This window comes from Elephas maximus, chromosome 20 (genome assembly GCF_024166365.1).
Source record: "Elephas maximus indicus isolate mEleMax1 chromosome 20, mEleMax1 primary haplotype, whole genome shotgun sequence".
Lineage (NCBI taxonomy): Eukaryota > Metazoa > Chordata > Mammalia > Proboscidea > Elephantidae > Elephas > Elephas maximus.
Genome location: NC_064838.1, coordinates 17,618,749 through 17,629,849, shown reverse-complemented (window position 1 = coordinate 17,629,849; position 11,101 = coordinate 17,618,749). Strand labels below are relative to the sequence as shown.

The following is an 11,101-nucleotide window of genomic DNA, read 5'->3' as shown; positions in this document are numbered from 1 at the left end:
GCACTTTTGTGTTGCTTGTTAGGTAAACATCAATTCAGTTCTTTTTTTCTCTCTTCATTGCACATAAATAAAACATTAGCATTTAGTTTATAAAGTGATGAACATTTTGCTGTGTTGGATTTAGCTTTATAAATACAACTGCTGTCAGCAAGAAAAAAGGATTTATTGAATAAATAATAAGAAAGCTAAGGGAAAATGAAAATATATATATATTATGCAAAACATGGTATCTGTCAACAGGTCACAAAGGGTCTTCAATGCTTTTGGTGGTGCTGTCGGGGATAATTCCATCTGCGACTCGCTGTCTGAAACATTCCGGACCCCCGCCTCACTGTATGTGTTTTAGATTTAATCCAGGAAGCATGCAATAGAAATTTATTTTGTAGAACTCTGAATTCTTAACTGTCCAGGGCAAAACTAACACTTAGAACAATTTCAATGTCTTCCTGCAGAAACATGGAAAATGGGGGGGGGGGCAGAAATGAAAGAAAAGAAAACCTCATCTGCCATCCAGTCCTACAGTTTTACTTTTGTCTTCTGCTATCAGAAATAACAATAAAGAAGACAGTAGTTTCTGTACAGATAGAAAGGTTTTCCAGTCTAGGAAGGATCTTAGCATCGAGTTTGTCTTGTTTCACAGAGAACTCGATCTCGCCAACTTAAGAGATCTCCAAAAACCATTACCTGGGGTAGTTTGCGTACGACACAAAGTTGAGTCGTACTTGAGACAAAGACGGTGGTCACAGTTGAAAATATTTTACTGAGAACTTTAAAAGTATCATTCTCAAGGTTAAAAATTGCTGTTAGACATAATACCTCGGTAATTGATAGACATTTTCTCTCTCCTGAGTCCATTTTCTGTGAAAAACACCACATAACATCTGTTCATAAACAGTCCTTCTGTGAAAACACTGACACAGGTCTTGAGCTTCTACCGGCTCAATTCCCCTGCCATGTGCAGATGGCACGATGTATTTATACAGCTGAAGCCCGTGTAACATAAGCCCAGCCATATCTCCAGGTAAGACTTCAGGCAAACATGTGCTGCTGTTCTACAGCCTTACCCCAAGTAGTTCAAGGGGCTCCTTCTGACACAAAGACAAATTGTTTCCCGCTAACGTGTGGGATTTGTTGGAAAAATCACCTTTGGCAATCAACACATCACTCTACAGAGATAAGGCATTTCCAGTCTTTTAAAACGATTCCATGGAACACATTAATGAAAAACTAATTAGGTTACAGAGGTATTTGGGAAACTGAATAAGACTGTGATCACTCTGTCACCTTATTTATTTATTTATTTTGGCCTCCCTGCTTTGTGTGTGATGTTTAGCTGGAATTAATTATCGCAACTAAAAGTAAAAAGTTGCAGGTTAAAGGTTTAAACAATTAACATCCAAGTTTTCAGTAATGACCAAGGTGGGGAAAATGTAGTTACAATGCAAGAAATTATTTCCCAGAATAGCTTCCTTTTGTTTCTCCCGGTTCACATTAAATGGGGATGGGGACAAGGACAGAGATTGTTAACTGAGCATTTGTAGAGAAATATCCCAGCAAGCTTTTCAAATTCAGCTTCCCTATTCATTGCTGAGATGTTGGTCCTTTGGTATTCTTTAAAATTTTTCTTTCATAGAAGCTAGACAAATTCCAAAGACAAGGATAGGCTGTTTCTTGTAACTTGGAGAAGCATAGACTTTAAGGGATAGCAGGAGGCTGGAGCTTCCGAAGGGTTTAGGGGCCCTGAAGTTCCCAAATAAACAGACCAAGGAAGCTGGACACATGCACATTCCTGGTTTATTTGTACCTGTCTCTGTTACACAGCTGAAATGCATATGAAAGTCATGATCAGAGAAACAGAACTACGGTGCCCTAATGTAATATAAACTATCTGTATTTTATTCTCCATGAACACCACAAGCAAGTTCTTGTTATATTTGGTCAGCTGGGGTCAAAACGCTACCCAGTGCTTGGATGTTTTTCACCTTAGCTTCAATCTCCATTTCACACACAAGCTTTCTGGTTTCTGCATTTCAAAGATGCTTTCACAGCATTTATGAACCCTCAATTTATTTAATAATCTTCATAGTGGCTTATCAGCTCAGGCTACCGAATCATCTTTGCTAAAGATTTGCAAGGAAAAAATTAGGCATTGGAGAATTGGATGTTTAGGTGTTAAGTCTGACTAGGGAAAAGCAGATGAACTAGAGAATCTCTGGAAATTTCTTCTAGAGGGACCATTTTAGAATCCTGTTTCTATATTATGGGGAAACCCAGGCAAATTTGCACTATCTTGTCATTTCTCACACACACAATAAACCTCATTTGAAACATAGAAAAAATAATCAAAACGAAAATTAAGTTGTATCTTCAAATCATGTACCAAGACTGCTTTTCACTAAATATTGAGCCGTGTTGTTGGTTGGATGATGGGGTCCAGCTGAGGAGTATCAGATGACACCAAATGAAAATCATGTTATTATATCTGGGGGAAAACAAAACAAAAAGCTTACACGTTATATTAGGCAAACTTTCCTGGTTTTGGTTATTATCTTCTTTTTATTGACACTTCAATTTGTTTTTGATTTTTTCCTGGGAAACCCAAAGTTGAAGGGTGGGCCTTTACTTTTACTTGAAGTAAACACACAGAATAATAATAGAAGTCTACATTTGTTGGAAACATTTTTATCATATTCTATACTACTGTAATATAATAAGTTTATTATATTATTTTTAAGAGTGAAAAAGTAGACAATATAAATGTACAATAGTAGAAAACTACTTAAATAATTACTAAACATGGGAAAATTATGACATTATGTTAGTGAAAAAAATAAATAAATAATTGCATATATACCCCACAATCTCCACTAGGAACAAGACATATACAGATGGAGAAAAAAGACCTAGAAAGCAATATACCAATTATATTAAAAATAACTATTTCTGGGTGGTAGGTTTATGGATCATATATATATTTTCATCTTTATATTTTTATGTATTTTTCCAAATTTTTTAAATTGAACATATATTACTTAAATCATCAGAAAAAAATATGATGGAAAGCATAACAAAGTCACTTTCTTAGGAGAAAATGCCTATATCATTGTTAGTTAATAATAAGAATTTTGGTGACTTTGCAAAAGACTTTTCATATCAGTAGATATGAAACATATCTGACATATTTTTGACAGAATGTTATGAAATTCTGAAAGGATGGTTTAAGAAAGTCTTTCTCCCCCCTATAATGCACCTTTTTGAGATGCATCTTTTTGAGATAGTCATAATTTGCTTTCTAGATACTCTAACAGTGTCCTGGGTGGTGTCCCTGACTTTATCCCGCCATCCCCCACTCCCTCCTTCCCTTCTTTTCTTCTTTCCTTTCTTCCTTCTTCTTCCCCTCCCTTCTTCCGTCCTTTCTTTCTTTCCTTCCTTCCTTCCAAGAGTATTTATTGATTGCTAACTCAGTGCCATCTGCTTAGACTAAGGATTGAAACGGAAATGCCCCAGTGGAATTTATAGCCTAAGAGTGGAAGCAATCGATCAACAAGCAACAAAATAACCAATTAATAAGCAAATAATACAGGCATACCTCATTTTACAGCACCTCGCAGATACTATGTTTTTAATAAATTGAAGGTTTTTGGCAACCCTGCATCAAGCAAGTCCATTGGCGCCACTTTTCCAGCAGCACACGTTCACGTCACATCCCTGTGCACATTTTGGTAATTTTTGCAATATTTCAAAACTTTTCATTATTATATCTGTTATGGTGATCTATGATCAGTGATCTTTGGTGTTACTATTGTAATTGTTTTGGGGTGCCTTGAACCGTGCTCTTGTAAGACGGCAGATTTAATCGATAAATGTTATATGTGTTCCGACTGTTCCACCAACTGGCCGTTTCTCATCATCTCTCCCTCTTCTCTGGTCTCCCTATTCCCTGAGATATGAGAATATTGAAATTACGCCAATTAGTAACCCTACAACATGTTCAAGTAAAAGGAAGAGTTGCATGTCTCTCACTTTAAATCAAAAGCTAGAAATGATTAAGGTTTGAGAGTAAGGCACGTCAAAAGCTGAGACAGGCCGAAAGCTAGGCCTCTTGTGCCAAACAGTTAGCTACGTTGTGAATGAAAAGGGGAAGTTATTGAAGGAAATTAGAAGTGTTACTCCACTGAACACATGAATGATAAGAACGTGAAACAGAGTTATCACGGATGTGGAGAACGTTTTAGTGGCCTGGATAGAAAACCAAACCAGCCACAACATTCCTTTAACCCAAAGCCTAATCCAGACCAAGGCCCTAACTGTCTTCAATTCTCTGAAGGCTGAAAGAGGTGAGGAAACTGCAGAAGAAATTTGAAGTTAGCAGAGGTTGGTCCATGCGGTTTAAGGAAAGAAGCCATCTCCATGGCGTAAAAGTGCAAGGGGAAGCAGCAAGTGATGATATGGAAGCTGCCAGAAGTTACCCAGAAGCTCTAGTTAAGATGATTGCTGGAACTGGCTACAACAGGTTTTCAGTGTAGGTGAAACAGCCTTATATTGGAAGAAGATGCCCTTTAGGACTTTCTTAGCTAGAGGGAAGAAGTCAATGCCTGGCTTCAAAGCTTCAAAGGACAGGCTGAATCTTTCGTTAGGGACTAATGCACCTGGTAACTTTAAGCTGAAGTCTGTGCTCATTTACCATTCTGAAAATCCTAGGGCTCTTAAGAATTATGCTAAATCTACACCACCTGTGCTCTATAATTGGAACAACAAAACTGGATGACAGCACATCTGTTTACAACAGGGTTTACTGAATATTTTAAGCCCACTGTTGAGACCTACTACTCAGAAAAAAGATTCCTTTCAAAATTTTACTGCTCAAGGACAATGCACCAGGTCAGCCAAGAGCTCTGATGGAGATGTACAAGGAAATTAATATCGTCTTCATGGCTGCTAAGGCAACATCCGTTCTGCAGCCCATGGGTCAAAGAGTAGTTTTGACTTTCATGTGTTATTATTTAAGAAATATACTTTGTAAGGCTATAGCTGCCATAGATAGTGATTCCTCTGATGGATCTGGGCAAAGTAAATTGAAAGCCTTGTAGAAAGGATTCACCATTCCAGATATCTTTAAGAACATTCGGGTATCATGGAAGGAGGTCAAAATATCAGCATTAACAGGAGTTTGAAAGGAGTTGATTCTAACCCTCATGGATGACTTTGAGAGGTTCAAGGCTTCTGTGGAGAAGTAACTACAGATAACAAGAGAACTAGAATTAGACGTGGAGCCTGAAGATGTGACTGAATTGCTGCAATCTCACAACAAAACTTTAACGGATGAGGAGTCTCTTCTTATGGATGAGCAGAGGAAGTCGTTTCTTGAGATGGAAACTACTTCTGGTGAAGTTGTTGTGAAGATTGTTGAAATGACAACAAAGGGTTTAGAATATTACATAAACTGAGTTGATAAAACAGCGGCAGGTTTTGAGAGGATTGGCTCCAATTTTGAAAGAAGTTCTGAGGATAAAATGCTATCAGATAGCATCGCATGCTGCAGAGTAATCTTTTCTGAAAGGAAGAGTTAGTCGATGCGGCAAACTTCATTGTTGTCTTTTTTAAGGAATTGCCACAGCCACCCCAACCTTCAGCAGCTACCGCCCTGATTAGTCAGAAGCCATCAACACTGAGGCAAGACCCTCCACCAGCAAAAAGATTATAACTCGTTGAAGGCTCAGATGATGGTTAGCATTTTCTAGCCATAGAGTACTTTTTAATTAAGGTATGTACATTCTTTTTTAGTCACAATGCTACTGTACACTTAATAGACTACAGTATAATGTCAACATAAACTTTATATGCACTGAAAAACCAAAAAAATTGTGTGAACCATTTTATTGCAGCATTCACTTCATTGGAGTCATCTTGAACCAAAACTGCAATATCTCCAAGGTATGCCTATAATGACACAATTGTGAGATTTGTATCTGAGGAGAAGTATGTCATGAAGAAGAAGGGCTAAGCAGTTCCATCACTGATAGAGAGGGAAGTACTCCACATGGCAGTGACATTGGTGCTGAGAGGTAAAAGCATAAAAAGGTGGTTCAGTGATAGAAGTCTTGCCTTCTATTCAGGCCACCCAGGTTTGATTCCCAATCAACGCATGTCATGTGTAACCACAGTCTGGTTGCCATTGGAGGCTTGAGTGTTGCTATTATGCCGAATAGTTTTCAGTGGAGCTTCCAGACTAAGTTGAACTAGGAAGAAAGGCCTGACAATCTACTTCTGAAAATCAGCCAATGAAATCCTTACGAATCCCAACATCAGATCGGCAACCAATTACTACATGGGATTGCCATGAGTGGGTGGGACAGACTGGATGGCAGCTAACAACAATAACCTGCTTGTGTCAATCATGGGAAGATATTAGAGAAAGTGTGCTTGACCCTACACTAGGTACTTGCCATTCCTATCCTACACATTCGCAGCACCCCAATAGTGCCTCACACACAGTGAGCAACCAAAGTCATTGAATTCAATGATTTGGAAGGTATGTCATTCAGATCTTCAGGACAATAGGAAGTAGACTGACTGAATTAAATTCTACCAGTCTATGTTGTTGTTAGGTGCTGTCAAGTTGATCTTTGACACATAGCGACCCCTTGTGACGGAGTAGAACTGTCCCATAGGGTTTTCTAGGCTGGTGAAGCAGTGACTAAAGCGCTCAGTTGCTAACCCAAAGGTTGGAACGCACCAGCTGCTCTGCGGGAGAAAGATGTGGCAGTCTGCTTCCCTAAAGATTTACAGCCTTGGAAATCCTATGGGGGCAGTTCTACTCTGTCTTATAAGGTTGCTATGAGTCAGAATCAACTTGATGGCAATGGGTTTGGTTTAGTTTTTGAAGTCTTTACAGGATCAGATCACCACATCTTTCTCCCACGGAGGCACTGAGTAGGTTCAAACCACCAACCGTTCAGCTAGCAGCCTAGTGCTTAGCTGTTGCACAACCAAGTTTCACCAGCCTATGTTGTTGTGTGCTGTCAAGTCAATTCTGACTCATAGTACCAGTATATCCAAGCCAAAAAAAAAAAAAACCCACTACCTTCAAGTCGACTCTGACTCGTAGCCACTCCATAGGACAGAGATATTGTTGTTAGCTGCTGTTGAATCACTTCTGACTCATAGCGACCTCACGTACAGCAGAACGAAACACTACCCGGTCCTGCGCCATCCTCACAATTGTTATGCTTGAACCCATTGTTGCAGCCACTGTGGCAGTTCATCTCACTGAGGGTCTTCCTCTCTTTCACTGACCCTCTACTTTACCAAGCATGATGTCCTTCTCCAGGGACTAGTCCTTCCTGATAACATGTCCAAAGTATGTGAGACATAGTCTCACCATTATTGCTTCTAAGGAGCGTTCTGGTTGTACTTCATCTAAGACAGATTTGTTCATTTTTCTGGCAGTCCACGGTATATTCAATATTGTTTGCCAACACCACAATTCAGAGGTATCAATTCTTCTTCAGTCTTCCTTATTCATTCATCGTTCAGCTTTCGCATGCACATGAGGCGATCGAAAACACCATGAACTGCACTATGGGATTTCCAAGGCTGTATGTAATCATTACAGAAGCAGACTGCCACATCTTTCTCCCATGGAACAGCTGGTGAGTTTGAACCACCGACCTTTTGGTTAGAAGCTGAGTAATTTAACCACTGTGCCATCAGGAGTTCTGTCTCAGTCATCTAGTGCTGCTATAACAGAAATGCCACAAATGGATGGCTTTAACAAAGAGAAGTTTATTCTATCACAGCCTGGTAGGCTAGAAGCCTGAATTCAGGGCACCAGATCTAGAGGAAAGCTTTCTTTCTCTTTCAGCTCTGGAGGAAGGTCCTTATCATCAAGCTTCCCCCTGTCTAGGAGCTTCTCGACACAGGAACCTCAGGTCCAGAAGTGTCCCTGGCACTGCTTTCTTGGTGGTCCGAGGCCCCATGTCCCTCTGATTGCTTCTCTACTTTATATCTCAAAAGAAATTGGCTTAAGAGGCAATCTAATCTTATAGATTGAGTTCTGCCTCAATAACATAACTGCCAATATTTCCACCTTATTAATATTACAGAGGTAGGATTTACAACACATAGGAAACACATTGGATGACAGAATGGTGGACTATCACACAATACTGGGAATCATGGACTGACCAAGTTGACACACATTTCTGGGGACACAATCCACTCCATAACAGCTCCTTAGCACCAACCAGTCTATAGTGACCTTAATTCTGCTGCCAAAAGTGACTGCCTTCCATGTTGTCCATATTACTCAGTGCTCCTAAATATTGAAAGCTTTACTCATGGAGGCTTGGAGACTTGAGATCATTTAAAATGAATTCTCAATTTAAATGGAGCGTAAGCTTATCTCTATATTGTGCCTTGATGTAAAAGAAAAAAAAAATAGCAACATCAGACTGTGGGAAATTATTAATGAATTCCTGTCACCCTGCTCCAATCAAATCTCTAATCATTATAAGGCAATGTCAAATGATCAGTTAGAACTGGCATCATACCTAGCTGCTTATAATTGTCTATACTTTTCCCTCAATAAAAATATTTTGGCTTGTTTTCAAAATCACCCAAAAACTAGACATAGGTTGGTCCAAACCACTCATTCTTTCTGAATTTATTGCAATTTCTTCGCATAAAGAGAATGCCCACCCAGCTGGAAGAAAGCTGAAAAAATGAAAGAATGTTTGCCTTATTGATGCCAAGCATGGCTTCGAGAGATTTTTGCCACTTGGTTGATCAAATTTAACATTTGTGGCCTTTAAAAATATAAACTGTACTTTGTCCTTTAGCCTGATGAGAGCAATGACATATCTACTAATAATGAGAGAATATCAAACACTCTCAAGTAATATCAAATCGAGGATACACAGGTTCCAGAGAAGAGTGCTTGTTAGGGAAGGTGGGTGATGATAAGCAAGGAGAATGACGAACCTTCCACCTTCGATAAAAGCAAGATGTTGATCATGAACCTGCCATATTTCCATTGCCTGGTATTTAAAAATCTATCACAAATAACTATTGCCTTCCAGACATGTATAATTGATCTTACTTGTATCAACAGTAAGTTCCTTTTCAGTTTTTTTTTTTTTCTGTGTTAACTTCTTTCTGCATGGTATTATTTTCCTTAAATGGCATTTCCACTGACAACTAGGCTGAATGCACTGTATAATTATCATGTCTTCTGTTTCTTTTTCTACAGTTCTTTTTAATTACAAAATAACACCCTTTTGAAGAGTGCATCTTTGATATCTTAACCACCTTTGGGTCAATACAGCAGTGTGCGCTCATTATCAATATATTTTAATTATTTCATTCTTTCTAATGCCCCGTTTTTGTTTTCCGTGAACCGCCAGGTAATTATGTTTGTACCAGGATAAATAATTAATGTTCTCTGGAGCAGAACGGCCATTACTTCCCTTTTGTTCTTTTTCTTTTAGCCATGGCAACGCAGTAAATAGACAGGTATTTGCCTGGATTGACTAAATATGGTCTTTTCTTGGAGCAAATGTAACTTATGTATGATTCAAGAACTGTTTTTGGCAAGACTCAGAATTCCCCAAAGCTGGGACCCCTGCCTTCCTATCTCCTCTTTAAAACAGACCAACACTGCCTTATTTCACTGTCCAAATTCTCCTGTGTCTTATAACAATCAGTTGTTGCCAAGTTGATTCCAACTCATGCGGACCTCATGTGTGTCAGAGTAGAACTATTGCCAGGCCTTTCTTCTGAGGTACCTCTGAACTTCCAACCTTTGGGTTAGCAGCCAAATGCATTAACCATGGTCTATATACAGGGTTTACATGAGTTGGGATCAACTCGACGGCCATGGGTTTGGTTTTTTGGTTTATATCATGCCCTAATTCATCCCCAAAGCAGAGTATAGGCTATCAAACTTTAACTGTAAAAGCTATTTATATGTACCAAATTACTCTATTATAATTTTGCCATCCAGAAAAACTCATCTTTAAAGTAAATTCTAACTAGATGAGGCAGCAAAAACACGAGAAATCTCACAAATATTTATTCATAAGTTACAAGCTAAAAAACAAAGTAAATTAAAGTTCAGTAGATATTGCCATGGGAAAAGGACATGAAGTGAACAGAACAAAGTGAGTTGTGGCAAAGATTCACAATAAATTTCATTTCTTTATTTTTAGTGTGAAAATTGCTTCTAAACTGCGGTATGGTGTATAAATTTCTCTAAGGTGCTATGCTAAAAAGAGGAGAAATGTACTATGGTATTAGCTTTGTCGACTGTGTGGATCACAACAAATTATGGATAACGTTGCGAAGAACTGGAATTCCAGAACACTTAATTGTGCTCAGGTGGAACCTGTACATAGACCAAGTGGCAGTTGTTCAAACAGAGCAAGAGGATATTGCATGGTTTAAAATCAAGAAAGGTGTGTATCAGGGTTGTAGCCATTCACCATACTTAATCAGTCTGTATCCTGAGCAAGTACTCTGAGAAGGTGGACTATATGAAGAAGAGCGAGGCATCAGGATTGGAGGAAGACTCATTAACAACCTGTGATATGCAAATGACACAACCATGCTTGCTGAAAGTGAAGAGGACTTGAAGCACTCACTGATGAAGGTCAAAGACTACAGCCTTCAGGATGATTACACCTCAACATGAAGAAACCAAAAATCCTCACAACTGGGCCAGTGAGCAACATCATGATAAATGGAGAAAAGACTGATGTTGTCAAGAACTTCATTTTACTTGGATCCACAAGCAACGCCCATGGAGGCAACAGTCAGGAAACCAAATGACTTTTTGTATTGGGCAAATCTGTTGCAAAAGGCCTCTTTAAAGTGTTAAAAAGCAAAGCTCTCACTTTGAGGACTAACGTGTACCTGACCCAAGCTGTGATATTTTCATTCATCTCACATGCATGTGAAAGACGGACAATAAACAAGGAAGACCAAAGAATTGATATCTTTGAATTACAGTGTTGGCAAAGAATATTGAGTGGACTGCCAGAAGAATGAACAAGCCTGTCTTAGAAGAAATACAGCCAGAATGCTCCTTGGAAATGAGGATAGT

The 11,101-nt window shown here is 38.9% G+C and overlaps 1 pseudogene; it reads left to right on the top strand.

Annotated features, from left to right (window-relative positions):
* The first annotated feature begins 223 nt into the window (after positions 1-223).
* On the top strand, positions 224-5,731 carry LOC126064378 (tigger transposable element-derived protein 1-like; annotated as a pseudogene).
* The last annotated feature ends 5,370 nt before the right edge of the window (positions 5,732-11,101 follow it).